The sequence below is a fragment of the Nanorana parkeri genome, unplaced genomic scaffold (assembly GCF_000935625.1).
Source record: "Nanorana parkeri isolate BGI_ZX_2015 unplaced genomic scaffold, ASM93562v1 scaffold1400, whole genome shotgun sequence".
Classification (NCBI taxonomy): domain Eukaryota; kingdom Metazoa; phylum Chordata; class Amphibia; order Anura; family Dicroglossidae; genus Nanorana; species Nanorana parkeri.
This window is the reverse complement of record NW_017307668.1, coordinates 116650-134586: the sequence shown is the minus strand read 5'-3', so window position 1 is coordinate 134586 and position 17937 is coordinate 116650. Positions and strand designations below refer to the sequence as shown.

At 38.7% G+C, this 17937-nt stretch overlaps 1 protein-coding gene across 1 annotated transcript in view; it reads right to left on the bottom strand.

The window, feature by feature from the left end:
• The window catches only part of VIT (vitrin), a 106172-nt gene extending 93819 nt beyond the window's left edge, over positions 1 to 12353 (bottom strand). The window contains exon 1 of the mRNA XM_018569797.1: positions 12142 to 12353. The gene's annotated coding sequence lies outside the window, so the exon portion shown is untranslated. The remainder of the gene's footprint in view (positions 1 to 12141) is intronic.
• Between the last annotated feature and the right edge of the window lie 5584 nt (positions 12354 to 17937).

Below are 17937 nucleotides of genomic sequence, written 5' to 3'. Positions count from 1 at the left end.
CCTTCTGGACTTCGGGTCGGCCGAACATGCTGAGCAAGTTCGGCCGACCCGAAGCCACACGAAGCAAGCCGATGTACGGCTGATTTCATCCGATGTACGCCTGAAATTAGCCGTACCAGCCTGAAGTGAATAGCCGAACAGTGTTCGGCTCACTTCACTTCAGATTGGTCATTCACTCAGGCTGCCCTCGGCAGCTTCGTGAATAGACCCCTGTGTCTCAGTGTAAAACTTGTCATCTTGATATATAAACAGGGCTTTGATTGCTCATTACAGAGCTGTTCCCTTGATGACTGGTGATCTGAATACTGGTGGGGTAATGATCAAGCAGTAGCAGGAGAGGTGAAAAAGGCACAAATCCACAGAGTGAATTAAACAGAAGCAGGGAGATCCCTGTACTACTCTCAGGAAAACAGCAGCATAGTAATGATATAACAAACTTACTCAAAATCTCATGAGGTTAGCAGTCAGAGGTAGCAGTACCTTAGATGATCTGCTAATATATAGCCATGGGGCAACAGAACACGGCCTCATGCCAATGCAGAGCTTTTTTTCAGTAGGAATTCAAGACAAAGGTTAACATTTGTAGATGTTGTAGATGTTCCCTACAGGGTAGCATATCTTCAATGTTTCAGTTCATATACACTTTAAGGCTGAGTTCACACCTGGGCGTATTTTTTCTGCTAGTTTTTTTCGCGTTTTTTAGCACATTTTTCCCTTCAGTGAAACGCACGTTTCACCAGCGGTATGATTTTTTCCCCCTTTTTTTCTCTATTTAAAAAATAATAATATTTTTTTCACTTTCAAACTTCCCGCCGGCTCCGCCCCCCTGTGACGCGGCTGCTCGCAAAGGATGGAACCTGGAAGTCGGCAGCCGCCGGAGTCCGAGCCACACTCGGGAATACCAATGGAAACACGCGGAAAAAACGCCACATAGAAGCTCCTGTACTTGTTTGGGCGTAGGGCGTTTTTCAGCGCGTTTCCACGGGCATAAATACGCCCAGGTGGGTACCATGCCCATAGGGAAGTATGGTATTTCACTGTTTGAGCGTTTTACAGAGCGTCGATCAGCGCTATAAAACGCCCAGGTGCGAACCCGGCCTAAAGAGGAACTTTACATACTGTATATTTTTCAAAATAACAACAAACACACCTTTAGAACTGTTTAGTAATGACAATCTACAAACAGATACTTCTAGGTAATTGCAGGATTTGTATTCCTCATTTTTCTTTTCCTATCTATTATACAGTGGGAATGTTTTACTAAGGGCAGATTGTTATATCTCCCTTTACTTCCTGGAACTTTGGCACATGTGACTAGGACATGTGACCATGCACATCATCTCACGGGAGGAAAATGCCTTTCTCTGAGATCTCGTGAGATTTTCCATCAATGCTGTGCTGATGTAACCTTCCCAGGATGCAACGCTTGGGCACATTACATCATTTGTGCCAAAGAGGACCAGGAAGTAGAAAAAAAATTGTAAGTAAAATACAAACATATTTGTTTAACTAATGAATGTAAGATGATTTCATATCAGCATGCAGAGCTGCATACTGATGTGATTTTTAGTCAAAGGGGGTAGAGGTCCACTTTAAGTTTCTGGGTTCCTTCTGTCGTCATTATCACTGTCAGGCCCTACTAAGGTGTTTTATTTATTTAATATAACTGATAATGCAACGGGTTCTGGAACATGTAAAGATGGATGAGAACACCCAATATTTTTAGGTAGATAGGAACATAGTATGGAATTATAGCAGGTGCACATCTGACTACACTAATAGCTAAAATATTACTTTTAGGTAAATAGACACCTTATAGCATTTAAGTTTTAACTGTTTCATGAAGATATATGCCTCTAAATCCAGTGATTGAATATGTGGCCAGTATCAAAGCTGTTAATTTGGGGGCAAAAGGGTCTTTAACTCAGGTCCACCAGAGCAGGGAACCTTTAAAATGGCGTTTGAATTAAAACATTGTAAACAGGCCTTCAACTTTACCCTGGCCCCTGAAAGCCAAGATATCCCTTGCTTTAAAGAGTGGAATACCACCTTTCATTTTAGCTCAATGTAGTATTCTGTATATGTAATGTTGAACAATAAGCTGTCCAGTCTTTACAAACATGCTAAAATGCCCACACACAGTCTGCTAAATTGCAGTCATTGAAGAGGAAAATCTGATTAGGAGATCAGTTAAGTCAGTACAGACTCTCATACATTTTGGATTATACAGAGGGTAATGACCCCCCACAGTAATTTATACGGATATTAGAAGTCACTTAAATGTTCCATAACCAAATGGCAAGTAATGAAAAGTGATCTTGCTCCTCCTTTCAGCTACCAGCAAGCAATCTGTCAATCAGAAGATGGTGTACACCAACAGGGTTATTCACAAAATGGTAAAAAGTTTGGAGAAGACAGGAGAAGTGAACAATCTAGCACAACGTGAACTGGAAAATGAGCTGAATTCGAGAATTTTTCCAAATCAGATATTTTGTCCTGTCACTTTTCTTGCCTTCTCCAAACTCTTCACCCTTTTGTGAGTAACCCTGCAAATCAGATTGTACTCCTCCTGTGTAGTCATATTAAGCAGCAAAGTCCCTACCGATGTGTTTATTTTTGGCTTTTTTAAAAATTCGTTTATTTTTTTTATGTGGCACCTGCAGCACTGGCAATATTTTAGGTTTACAAAGCTTTAATTGCATGTGTTACATATGTGTCACAACCAAAATAAAAAAATGGTCACTTTCTAAGCCTAAACCTTAACATAGCCTCTAAACCAAACCCTTAACTGAAATCTAACCTATCACACGAACCCCAAATCTCAGAAGTAGAGATAAGGTTCAGGTTCATCACTACTTTGGGTTAGACTGCAGCACAATAATATACTTCAATTCCCTGTTGAATGGGCCACATTGCTGGCTAATTAGGTAGAGGCAGCCCTGCAGTTGTTGCAGAGTTTAACCTTTATTACATTGTCAGCGGTACATGGTTTTCTTTAATTTAGGGATTGTTTACGGAATGTTGGTTGCATTGGGTTTTTCTGCACACCACTACACGTGTATAGTGTGGACAGGGCACATAAAATTACATACGTGGTGTTCAGACAAATGCAGCTCAATCACTATGATGCGAACAAGCCTTTAATGTTCTATCTTTTTTATTTTAATAACGGATGAAATGTTAATGTTCCAACCTACTTTTTTTTTACTTTTCTGCAGTCAAGGAAAGAATAAACCCACGAATCAAAGAAAACTCTTTGAGCCCTTTCAAACGGGGTTTCTGATCAGGTCCACTTGTCAGTTTTTCAGGCGGAAATGATCAGAAGACCATTGTTAGTCTATGGTCAGCAATATTTAAACTGATGTGCGTCTATTTACATCTGGTTACCCCCAGCTCTGGCCAGGTCCAGAAAAACAAATGGATCAGAGTTCTGTTTCGCCGCACCTGATTGTGGCAGATTGGGCATAATCTGATATAAATGGATAAAAGTTTGTTTACATCTGATTCCCTATAGACCATCATCATGGGTTTGATCATTTCAGTATTTACTTCCATTGCAAGACTGTTGTGACATCTGTTCCGATCAGCAGGGAATCCGTACCACGGAACCTCTTCTGACCGGATCAAGGGGCCTAAAGTTCATAACAGAGATTGTGTTCTGTTACTACACACATGTTCAACAAACATAAAAAGCTTGTCATTCTTTTTGTGGCTTGCACCTGCTCCGGTGATTGCCTTCTTTGGTGTACTGCTCATGTACAGGTCTCACTTTTGAAAACTTGCAAAGAATTTAGCTGTAATGGTTTAAACATGACTACCCTTAGGAGTAACATAACAATAATGACCAATAAAAATCTTCTCATAAGAAAGGACAATTGTCTCTGGTAGTTAATTACATCACATGGAACCCTTAGGCCTCATTCACACTGGCAGGGACATACATGCATTTAGAGGACATTTCAAAATACATTTAAATGTATATAATGATTTTGAAATGGTATCTTTCAAACAGAGTGTTTACCTGCATGTAGATGTGTTTGGTTTAGTTGCATATAGAGAAAGTAGAATTCTGTGCATCCAGAGCCCGAATAGAAACTCTAGCTGTAGCTTAATGCATGCAAACACGAATAAGTGCACGAAAACACATGTAAACGTGGCTAAACCTACATAAAAGCTGCTATAACTAAATGCAGGAGAAAGTGATCTGGGAAACATAAAGTTTCTACTAGTGTGAATGTAGCCTAAGGGAGAGTTACTCACATTGTTTTGAATTCTAGTTATAAAGATAATTTTGAAAAGTGCTTTGAACTATATGGTAATTTGTGTATAGCAAACATGGTAAACCATTTCACTCTCTCCAGCACCAGACATACCACTGGTAACCTAAAAAAATTTCTTTACAATTAGAATTGCATTTAGACTTGCAAAAGAGGTGGCAAATAATCAGCCTTGGAGGTCTTTCTTCAGGTGGACCTAGATCTGTTTAAAAACACAACACAGACTGAATGCCTCTTTTCTTTACCAGATTGTTTGAATAGCAGTTGGGGTCAAATGACAAGACAATACCGTAGTATTACTTTAAAGAGGTGAAAGGAAGCAAAATCAAAAGAACACAGGTGGCAAATCATTGCTTAGATACTACTGTGGACATTTACGTATGGTGGCAAGGCAGGCATGGAAAGTTACAAATACACAGTATATATGTGTCTTCAGGAGGAAGTAGTAAAACCATTTCTGTATAAGGTTTGTTAGGTAGGATATATGTCCATTGATGATTGGATTGCAGTGATGGCGTCTCTGCAGTGTAATTGCATTAGGCCATGTTTCCAGAGGGACAGTTTAGTGATCAAAGGACTGTGTTGTGAACTCATCGTACACTATTACATTTAACTACAGTGGAAAACTGTATTTCATAATCAGCATGCTTGAACAACTTTATTTAAAGTAGCGATATTTTTTATAAAATGACTGGGATGTCTGTGTTTTATTTGTAGCCAGCAGTAACTAACTATATTTCACCAGTTACTGAATATATTTTTAGAATAGGTTCTTTACAGTATTTTTCTGAAATACAGATATTTTTTTTTTAAATTTGGCATGTAGGTAAACTTTTCTCTCTGTCATGTAAATAAATGTTATCATCTCATAGGCATGTAAGGAATGTAGAAGGTTACTTTTTACAGTCGTTGAACTTCCCAGTTTTAGGAAGGAAAACACCTTTTACTACTATCAAGTCAATGAGCAACACCCCAACCTATAACATACTAAGAGGAGGAAGTTAGTCTTCTGCTAAATTGGGAAGATTGTGGATGCAGGTAGTGGCATAGATACAAATATGTATTTATTAAAAATATAACATTTTTACATACAAATAACTGTAACTGATTTTTCTGTCGGGAATTCTGTGAGAAATTGTGTGAGATTTCCACTCAGACCTCTTTAAATTACATATTGATCGTGATTGAGGAGATCTAGGTGCAAAGGGACAGCTGTCAAATCAGCAAAGATATCACAGCATTGGAACTGATATTTTAGAAAAATACAGACAGAGTAAAAGAAGCAGCAGACCTCAGCAATATCAAATCTGAGGCCATAACATCTACAGAAGACAGAGAGAGAAAATCTAAGCATAAAACATGTAAACACGTTAATCAGGACTAGCAGGAGGGCCGAGTTTATTTATGGCTGACCAGCAACACACGGGCACGACACAGACCTTGGACATCCCCCCCAGGAAGAACAACGCCACCCACTTGGCTCCACCCATTGCTTTCTCCAATAAAAGTGATTGTCCAACAGAGAATCCCTCTTTAGATAGCAATCTAGGCACATCAACTGGCACATGCGTAGGCACTAGTTCTGAGAACACCATTTTTCCTAGGGCAGGCGATATCAACGACCAGAGAGGGAACTCAAGAAAGCGAAGGGCAAACAGCAACAAGGGGAGGTCCTCCATGAGAGCACCGTGATGAATCTCTCTTCCCAACCCATGACGGTTGGTGACTACAATTTTTGTCCAAAGGTTTATTATTTTGCCCTACAGCAGGGCTCAAAATTTCCACTCACCTGCTCGCATTTGGCGAGTGGAAATAAAGTGAGGGTGAGTGGAAATTTAGCCAGTGTATTAGAGCTCACATCCTCCCTGGTTCATGCTGACACTGCCCCGCCGGCAGACACACCCACACCACTGCTAGAAGCGCCATGTCCATGTGTGCTTTGGAGATCCCGGCAGAGCCGCATACTAACAGGTGAGATGCAGAGGATGAGAAGAAGCACTGAGCAGGGTGTCCAAAAACAACTACAAGTCAATATTATATATAGAGAGCAATATATATTGATTGCTCAGTGAAAGAAAAAGTCAATTAGAGGTTTCCACCACTCCTTCACAGCTGCTGACAAGTTATAGCTTCACAGAACATTGTGCGTCTATGGAGGAAATATCATATTTATCACATTGTGTGTTTGCTGTGATCACAGTTTTTCTTATATTCGCATTATTGTTGGTGATTGATTTATAGATTTTTGTTTAGTAGTGTAGCACGGCACTGGTATTTAAGTTTTGGCTTGAGATAATACAAGGTTTAGTGCTCACATTAAATAAACAATTAAACAATTAATTAAACAATATTAATAATATTAAATAATATTATTAACTAAATAACTAATATTTATGAAATAATATTTAATAATTAACATTTATTGAAATAGTTAAATGAATGCATTGCAGGTCCTGAGTCTATCGCGTTGGAGGGTCCTGATTTTTATTGATACTTATTTTCCTTTATGTTTACATTGCTTTATGTTAATATTGTTAAAGTTGTTGTTGTTAATATTTATTTTTGTAACTTTATTCTAAATAAAACATTTAACAGTGTCATTTCATAAGATAATTTAAGAGGGTGTGTTTAGGGGCGGAGTTAAGGCCGGGGCAGGGTAGGGGTTAGGTGGGGCAACTGGTGGTGAGTACTCTTAAGGCTGGCTAGTAATTTTGAGCCCTGCCGTACAGGACCCATTGACCCATTTTAAATGTAAATTGCACTGTTGCCTAAGCTCAACCCAAAGCTATGCAAGGGAGTGAATGACTACCATTCAAATAAAGAAGTAAATTTGTGCCATCTGGATATATATACTCAAATAAAAGTAACAGTTGCCCGATAAATTGTTATGTGATTGAACATGTCCATAAGGGGCACACCTATACTAATATGATAATATAATAATTATCCAACCTGCCTTTAAAGGTGGTGCTATTGTAAACATGAATTATGCTGATTATAGTGAGTGGACGCTGACAATGTTCGCCGACACCTCTAGCTACGCCTGGACCACTAATGACAAAATGAGCAGTACCCTGACAAATGCTTTCTCACTGATTAATATTGGTCAGTTGAATGCATGGATTATGGAGGAGACAGTTGAGTTTTTGATCAATGAACACAAAACTATATTTGTAAACTACGGGCTGCCAAAGATCCCCCAGGGTGTTAAACCTTTAACATTTTGTCCAATCATTTTGGGCCGAGATTTGGCCACACAATGTCTAGTGCAATTAATGGACTATTATCTGCAGCCTTTTTTTAAAAAAAAAGCTGCCAGCCTATGTAAAGGACACAGACAATCTTTTGTCCAAATTAAATACGTTCCCTGTTTTTCATGAGAAATGGAAACTAACAACCATAGACACCTTGTCACTTTATACATGCATATCTAACTTTTTCATGTTCGAGAATTTGACCTTTGTCTATATCCGAGGCACAGCCAAGAGCAGCTCCACTGCACTCTTTTTTGCAAATCTTTTTGTTGGCTATCTAGAGGAAGTAGACATGTACCCCTTACAATTATATAATACACATGTGAGGGTATGGATGCAATACATTGATATCTTCCTGGTATGGGATGGTGGTGTCTCTGATTTTAGAGGCTTTGTTCAATGCCATAATGGGATTTTTGAAGGAATAGTGTTCAATTTCTGAAACATCAATCTATTATTCTTGATGCGTGCATCACTTTAAATACTGGGAAAGTTTCAACCCCTGTCTATCCAAAACCTACTGAGAGAAACACATTATTACACTTCCATCCTAGACATCTCCTTCATAATCCACCTATCTGTCAGTTCATGTGAGTACTACACATTTGCTTTGTCTCAGTTACATGCACTTGTTAAATTGAGGAATGTACCAGAAATTTGTGCGGCAGGATTGCCCAACAGCGGTCCTTGATCAGGCGCTTGGTTGTGCCATGAACCTGATGGGGCAAAAATTAACAAAGGAAAGACCACTGAGAGAATTCTGATTGTAGCATAGTGCAATAGAGCTTCTTATTGTGTACGCAGAGTCACTATTTGTAACCTAAACAAACTACAAGCTGACAAGAGTTTGTCTCCCAAGGTTAAAGTTGCATGACTGCAGGTTTACCAATTAATTAAAACTTTGTGATTATTTGGTCCAGATGGACCCCAAAACCAATGAAAAAATGCCATTGAAAATATCACACAAAACAGGTCGCTACCAATGCTACATTTGTAATGTATGTGAAACACTAATATGTGGTGATCATTTTTTGCACCCACACAATGGCAAAAGATACAAATAGAAAGTTGTTTTAATTGCGATACTGATTTTTGTGTTTACATCCTCAACTGCCCATGCACCCTTGTGTACATTGACAAAACAACTGGTCTGTTTAAGAGACACTTTCAAAAACATTGGAGTGACAACATAGATTGGCAATAATGACAACACTAAATGGCGAATCCATCAATTGTAACAAGCCAGTGTCAGTGGACTTTAATTAAGGAATTCAGTAGATACACTAAGGATGATGGTGATAAAGCAAATGCAGGGGTCTTCTAGAGGTGGCAATAGGGAATGTCAGCTTCTTTGCAGAGAAGGTGGGTAAACCGGGGGAATCTGGAGAGATTTTCCTTTTCAGGGGTATTGGAAGCTAGTGGCAGTCTATCAAGGTTAGGTATAAAGACCCTTTAAAAAAAATCTGTTAGGGTTTGTCTCAGAAGACTGGTCTTTAATCAATTGAAATTGTTTCAAAGTTTTCTGAACATAACATCACCTTTAAGTGCTAGGATAAAATGCCTTGAAATGATGTGCCTTCACTATACTGATACCATGGGGTTGATTTACTAACCTTATAAACACGCCACAAACAAGTATACACCTCTGTAGTGTGTTCCCTCCCAGCATGATCTATTGGTGTAATCTAGACACCTTTGTAGTGTGTACACACCCAGCAGGTGTGTTGTGCAAAGCCCTGCATGAATTGCAAGGTGATGTTGTGTAAATTAGCTCTACGTTGTGTTGCTTGCGTTGATGAATGCAGGAATGTAAATGCATGAGCTAACCATTTTTGTCTAAACTGTGAAGCAGCATTATATATGCATCATGTGCATGATTTTTCCATATATGGCATTAGTGGAAATATGCTTTTAGAGACTTTTTGGTTGATAAATACGTTTTGCTGTGTGCAAATCACACACACCTGGTGCGTGCGTGTGTTTAGGTTAGTAAATCACCCCCCATTAGTTAACAGTGTGAATCACCTTAACCAGCTGTATGGACTTTTGTGGAGCATATCAATTTGGAGTGCTGTGGAGACTTGCTTTATAATATTATATTTTAGCTATTTATAATAAGCAAACCAAGCAGTGATCAAGAATGATAGACTGGTAACAGATTTAAAAAAAGTATGCTCATCATTACTAAGCACCAGTCAATTATTCGACAGTTTCAATTTGTCATACAGTTTATTGGATTTATACTGAGGGGAAGCCTTGGCTTCTCCAATTCCCATAAACCAGTTTTGACCTACTTGTGATCCAAAGGTATGTCTAGCTTGCACATTAAATACACAGGATTATCCTGAAAATAACAATAAAACCTCTCTTAGTGTCTAAAATGTAACAGTCATTAGAAGCAGACAGGTAGGCACAGGGCATTCTCCTTAATACCCCCTCTAATGTTCTGTACGAGTGGTACTTAAGATGAGAATCTGTTTTAATAAAGTACAGTTGCCAAAGTGTTTCTGCTCTTGAACTGTAATCTTCGCGTCTTTGTACAGCTTGACAGAGCTCTCAGCTACAGAGTCCTTTCTTACTGTTCCAAACTCTCTTACTTCAAACTACTTGCTAGAGGCATTCACTTCATGTCTCTACTAGTTCAACACTTGTCAAATTTTCTAAATCTTTCATAAATCTAATCTGGTGGTGGCATGATGAGCAGCTGTATATAGATTCATTATTTCGTTGTACTGCATTCTCAGCTGAGGCAATACGGTGTATGAGATACTGCAGTGTTTACTGTCTATTACAGTGTTATGTACACTTTATACAACATCTGGAGAGTGTCTAAATATTTCAGTATACTTCTCTATCAAATGTTCTGTCACTTCCTCTCACTACCTATGATATGAACAGCTATAGCTGCACATTGACCACAACTACAGTCATTTAAACTGCTCAAGAATATGCATATTTGTTTCCTTCTTTACCAGCAAGCAGTTAATAAACCAAAATGTACTATTACATCAAATAGCACTGACACCCTGTGTATGTGTCACATTGATGGTATCTAGTAAATATGTCTGTATAAGTATGTATATCTGCATATGTACACACAGAAATGCAGAACAGCTGACAGGCAGACACACACACACAGATATCTATCTATCTATCTATCTATCTATCTATCTATCTATCTATCTATCTATCTATCTATCTATCTATCTATCTATCTATCTATCTATCTATCTATCTATCTATCTATCTATCTATCTATCTATCTATCTATGTATCAATCTATATATCTATCTCTATACATTTATCTATACATTCATACATCCATTAAATTATTTGTATGTATATATGTATCTATCTCTCTATCCATTATCTATCTATCTATCTATCTATCTATCTATCTATCTATCTATCTATCTATCAATCTATCTATCTATCAATCTATCTATCTATCTATCTCCATCTATTATCTTTCTATCTATCTATCTATCTATCTATCTATCTATCTATCTATCTATCTATCTATCTATCTATCTATCTATCTACCTACCTATTATGTATCAATCAATCAATCAATCTATATACCAATGTCTTTCTATACATATATCCACTCATCCATCCATCAAAGTATTTGTATCTATCTATCTATCTATCTATCTATCTATCTATCTATCTATCTATCTATCTATCTATCTATCTATCTATTATTTATCAATCAATCAATTAATCTTTATTCCATTGTCTTTCTATACATATATCCACTCATTCAATGTCTTTCTATACATATATCCACTCATCCATCCATCAAAGTATTTGTATCTATCTATCTATCTATCTATCTATCTATCTATCTATCTATCTATCTATCTATCTATCTATCTATCATTCTATCTATCTATCTATCTATCTATCTATCTATCTATCTATCTATCTATGTATCAATCTATATATCTATCTCTATACATTTATCTATACATTCATACATCCATTAAATTATTTGTATGTATATATGTATCTATCTCTCTATCTGTCTATCCATTATTTTTCTATCTATCTATCTATCTATCTATCTATCTATCTATCTATCTATCTATCTATCTATCTATCTATCTATCTCCATCTATTATCTTTCTATCCATCTATCTTCTATCCATATTGATATATTTGATGCAGATTAAGTGGTATCCTGGGAGTCAAACTTTTTTTTGTATGTACCACTGTCACCTGCATTCAAGATTTGCCATAAACACAGTCATAAACACATAACATTATCTATCTACAGTTTTTCCAAACCCTCACTATCCTAGGTGCTGTATGAGTCAAACTGCTTTTGTAGATCACAAGAGTCTGCTTACTGAATTAAAAAAGAGGGATGAAATAAGATTAGAGTAAAACCAGTCACAGGGAATGTCAGTTCTCACTGCAGTTTTACAGCAACCAAGCACTAATACCTACTCGGTTCTCTCACAAAAATACTTCATTCCCACATTATCTGCCTGATAAAATGCATTCAGTAGCGAGCTGTTACAGGCTGTCTGTAGCTATAGCAGATCTGCAGAAGCTCTTCTGCATACAGGTAAAGTACCTAACTATGTACAAGTCAGCTTTCTTACCTTTAACTAAGAAGGCAAGGAAGGAGGATAATTCTCTCTTGTTCGCAATAACCTGCGAGGTTATGCCAGTCCCAAAATGTGTCCAAAATCAGATAGTAATATATGTAATAGTCCATCAAAGTTAGCAAGCCTGAAATCCCTTGCTGCTCCTTACTGATCAAACATGCCCATTGATCACTCCGCACAGTAGAAGCCAGACTGCCCTGACACACTCTCAGTTCCTAACTTTGATTAAGCTGCTGTATAAGGCAGTCCTCTTTTAAATTTTCTCTCCCTCCCACTTTCTACCCACTCCCTTGTCAGGATTTCTTTATAAGCCTTTGACAATTAAAGCAGAGTCCCCTCAGCACAGTACCTTAGCAAATATTGAATAAATGTAAAAGAAAGACACAGCAAGGTACGATAGAGGAAATTCTTGCAAAGGGTAAAGTCAATTTGGCAGGACAATACGCTTTAGTTATAGATCTCACATGTGTTTGTTTTAGGATCTAGTCCTAGCTGTATATATGGTGTGGGGCGATTAAAATCAAAAGGGACAGTACTGTATGTGTTGTAATTTTATACTGGTAATAGACATTTAATCTAATTTTTTTTTTAATATGGTTCCATTTCAAACAACAATTTTTTTCAACAGCTGTAAAAAGGTTTATTTGTTGCTACTCTACACGTTTACTCTTGTTTCTTAGCTATGCACATACATGTATGAAAACAAACACATGGATAACTGCAGAATCTGTAACTCATATCAGCAAGTCATCTGATATTTTTCTTTGTCGCCTATGTAAAAAATTCTAGTATTGGATTTATTGCAAGGTGCCCTAGCTCCTTTTTGCACTAAAGAGAGGGATTGGCTGCCAATAAAGGACAGAAGGGCAACTGTACATGAAGATGGTCCTATCTGTGTCTAGGGGTTAGCATCTCTGGAGCAATGAACAGACTGCACTATTGCCATCAGACCAAAGGAATTGACTAAGCTGTCATGATTTATGCAGCTTAAGCAACATGCAGGTGAATAAAAACACTACTTCTGATAGTTCCTATTTACACCAATGAAAAACAAACAGTGATCCATGCCTAATGGTTTGTGGATCACTAACAGTGTGCCATAATAATCAATTTATTGGGGTCCCTAAAAATGTTAATCAGTGTTTTCAGAAACACATAACACACATTACTACATGTTTTTTCAAGCACATCTTTTTAAGAATGAACTTTATTGCCTAAAAGAGGTACATTATTCCCCAACCACTAGCATGACTGCAAAGGAGTACTGGCGGGCAGTGTATTTAGAAAAAAGTAATTATACTACTAAATTAGATTTGTTATCCATGTGTCATTGTTTTCTGATGTCACTGCATTGGTATTTGTATTTGTAGGGCCCACCTGTGGATCTGGTGTTTCCACAAGATTGTCTTCCCTTAGGCTGATCTACCCCACGTGAAAGCAACAATGTATGTATTTTGACCAGTCATGTTCTGTTCCTTTTTTAAATACCACAATCCTCAATTGGGGCCTGACTTGGCACAAATGTTGTTTCAGGTCTTTGCATCTTGACCTAATTTCCCTCCTATATGTACTGTACAATGACCTTGAAGTTCTGTTAAAGTGAATTGCTTTCATATTTTCATTTTTGTTTAACAAGAGCATATGGTTGCTTCTCAGACAGCTTACAGCACAATTGTTAGCTTGTGAACCCTTGAGCTGGGTATTCTATAGGATTGATAAGCGTATCTGTATACTTCAGAATGGCAAGGTATGGATCTCTTCCTCTGTATAAACAAATGTTTGACCGTTTGAACAGTTTGGTCAATCTGTCCATTTGACTGAGGATATTTAGGACAAAAAGTTGTATAATTAACATTATAAGCGTTAGTAAACCTTTAAAATGTTGTTGAAGCAAATTTAGAGCCATTGTCTGATACAAACTGTTCTGTAATTCCCTTTCTAGAAACGACATTGCGTACAATTTGTACATCACCATGGATGCCAAGGTGTTTTTTAAAGGTTCTGTTTTTCTTCTATTTTTTCTTACTTTAAACATTTGAAGCAGTAGTCCATAACCAGAATAATGATTGTATTGTGCACAATGCACATTTTTGCAATTGTCATAAAGGTATTGAATGTGGACCAAAGCTTTCTTAGTGTTAGGCCTCATTCACACGAGAAATGTCAGCACGTACAGTTCCGTGCTGCGTGCGTGGCCGTATCGGACAGGTCCCAGGAAGGACAGTTGCTGCGTGTGATTAGTATGCAGCCCCTGTCCTTCTCTATGGGAGTATGCCGCCGTACGCCGCCCTACGATCAACCGCCCTGCACGTCCGTGCGGGTGCGAGTGTCCGTACTCGTACGCTGACAAGATGGATCCTGTCTGTGTCCGAGCCAGGACACCCGCACCCATATGGACCTGCACTTGGGGTGAGCGTAGAGCGCAATACAGCTGTGTACTTCCATAGAGAAGGACAGGGGCTGCATACTAATCGCACGCAGCACCTATCCTTCCTGGGAGCTGCCAGAAATGGCCCTGCACGCAGCACGGAGCTGTACATGCCAGCTTTTTCTCGTGTGAATGAGGCCTAAGAGGTGCAATGTTTGAAGTTACATCAGAGTCACAATTAGTGATGAGCTGAATGCACTTGGGTTTGGTTTGTGGTATGGTCGCCGAACTGCTCAGAAGTTAAAACATTAGTCAGAACCCCATTGAGGTCAATTCTAGACATTTTCAAGGCTAATAGGCAAGGGATTGTTAAAAAAAGGGCATGGGGAGCTGGGTACTGCCAGGGGGGACATATACAAATGCCAAAAAAAATACTATTCAGTGGTGAGAGGGTCTTACCATGTGTTTTTAAATAATATGCTTAGCGATACATTTAAGATATATCTGGTAATACAGAACATTGTGGTTCTCTGCCTCAGTGACACTGTACTCCTGCATCACATAACTTATATGTGTAATAATTTTGTTTACTTTTACATTTATTTCTTGCCTTACATACAGCTGCAGCAAACAAATATGGTTGATTTCCACTAAAAAAAAATATATTTTGCAAACAACAATTTATATGTTGCAGTAATAGGCCAGAAATGAGCAGTGGAAGTAGCAGACACAAAAGATCTAAAATCTATCATAAGGTATATATTTAAAAAGGGATTACAGCTAAAGTCATTAGCTCTATGCTAATTGCTAAACAGTGGCAAAATGATTTTCATGGCATAGCTTGTGATCTTCTTTTCAGTACCGCAATGAATCGTAAACAAAGTTTAATATAATGTTAACACAGAATGCACCAAAACACCTCAAATCCATAGACCAACATTCCAGAGATGAGGCAGTTGTTATGTCAAAATAAAAGTTACAGTGACATGTAGGAATCATAGCCAGACATGTTGCACAGTGACAGGAAAGTATGTAAGAAGTTTGATTGGGAACTGGGCAGCTCACAGCATCCATAAATATTGTATATAATCTCTGCACATTATCTAAGCGGTTTTCATTGGCCATTAAATTAAGTAGAGATGAGAAAAATGTCAGTTTATTATGAATCAAGAGCCAAAAATATTGCACTGACTCACTGAACATCATGTAAATGTTTTTAAAAGGCAGCAAAGGAAGAGGGAGAGACAAGGCAGGTTCTACCATTAAATAAAAAGTATATTATTTCAGACACAAGAGCTGGAAATACTGTTCATACTTGATGTCCACTATGTTAGCAGCCTTTGTTGGCCACAATTTAAAAGGCAGAGACTAGGCATATTTTGTGTGTGTTCCTTTTTTGCTAGGATGCAATTTCAGAGGGAGAAAGCAGCTGCAGAAATATTCTGTGTGGCACCTTGACTACAGCTGTAGAGGCAGCATGAGATGGTAATGCTGGCGGGGCTACAGTGGTGGCAGGGCTACAGTGGTAGAAAAAGCTGTTAATGGTGACAAGATGTGATAATGGTGGCAGTAGATGGTGATGTTGGCAGGAGGTGGTATTTGTAACAGGACTGCAGTGATGGAAGGAGATACTTATGCTGGACAGTACAATAATATTGTTGGGGCCAAATTCAAATAAAAAGTTTGGTTAATTTTTAAGTGAGCCAGTCAACTCTGTCTGGGGACAGGCAGACTGTTTTTTCTGTCACAACCTCCCCTTCCCCGCTGCACTAAATGTACATTATGAAAGCACATTGGCTGCAGGGCAGTGCAGCAGCTTGAATGTATACTAAGCAAGATCTGGCAAGTATTCCATTATACATTACTCAATATAACATGGATCCAAAAGGGTGGAGTACCAGTAATGGTCCCTCTTTTTGATGGCTCAAATCCTGGGGTCCTTTTATGGCCACTGCAGCATTAATGAGCCCATCCTTGACAAATTTTCAGAGGCAGAAGAAACTGAGTCCTGTGGGTCGTTGAGGACAACGTTGTCATCGACTATCTTCTCCAAACCATGGAGGGTTGAAATCTATCCCTGGAAGCCTGCCTCATGTCCTCATCACATCCATCCTCCTTGTCATGCTCCTCCTGTGCCTGGTACTGCATTTCTCTACTTTAATTTGCTAATGCTGTTGTTTTAAAGCTCAATTCTTTTAGCTGTGCGGCTCAGCTATACTAACTAATTTAAAAGTGCCCCCATTTATAGACTTATTTATGTCTCTAGGATTCAGACACAGCTACAGCTAACTTGTGTGTGGTTTTTCAGCTATGGCCATTACATTTAACCTATGCTGTGAGCTCATCAACTTTGACAATCACCATACAATCACCATACCATAACTCGTTTACAAACCTTTCTCTCGGTGCTCCTGAGACTTTGGGATGAGCATGCATTGTTGATCTAATTGTTTTTGAAAGCTATATTTTGTATTCTCCAGGAGATTGTCCTAGTCCAGGAAGAACATAACTGTTAAACTATCAGAGCAACTGGAATTAGATGACTTTGCATGTGCAAGGCTTCTATAGATAATAAGATCTGTATACTTTTTAAATCCAGAAAAAACTCCAGCACTGGGTTAGCCTTGTATAGGACAGTTTTACAACTGCCCACATGGGCCACACATTTTTTAAATGGGCTTTATTTGTTTGTGTCCAGCTTTGCCTTGTCAAGGAGAAATTGGAGTTTTACCTACTTCATGTGCTATGTATGGTTAAGCCATGAGTTTTAATTCAGCAACCTTAATGGGCTCTTCATTATTGGTGGCTTTATTTGGCACTCACTAGGACTAGATTGACTAGATGGAAACTTTCATAACTCATAAAGTAACTCTGGTAGAGACTGGGACTAATCAGGATCTTTAAAGATGAGATCAGCATGTATTTTAAACCTTTTTGTATACCTCTGAAAGGATTACTGAGTAGTTGTATGTCCGGAAACAAAATTTTGTCAACCATGTCAGTTTTTCTGATATTCACAGGTCCTTGCATTTGCTGCAAATGTATAGTTAAAGGAGAACTATGAGGTGAGTGCTTTTCACTCACCTCACAGTTCTAGCCGACCTGTGACAATGAGACTGTCACAGGTTCGCTCAGTAGATCGGGAGGTGAGCGAACACATACCGGGTTCGCTCACCTCTCGATCCTGTCACGGCTCTCTGCTGTGACAGTGGAGGGGCTGGATTCCCCTCTCGCCGCTCCGATCCCCCAGCGCTGACTGGCGGAACGGAGGGAGGAGGGGGCGGGTACAGCTGGCTCTGCCTCTAGATAGGCAGGGCCAGCTGTCACTCACGCAGCTGGGCGGATCCAGACATCGATGTCGGGATCCGCTCCGGCTGCGGCGTCTCAGTATACCGCGAGCTGTAGCTCGCGGTATACTGAGC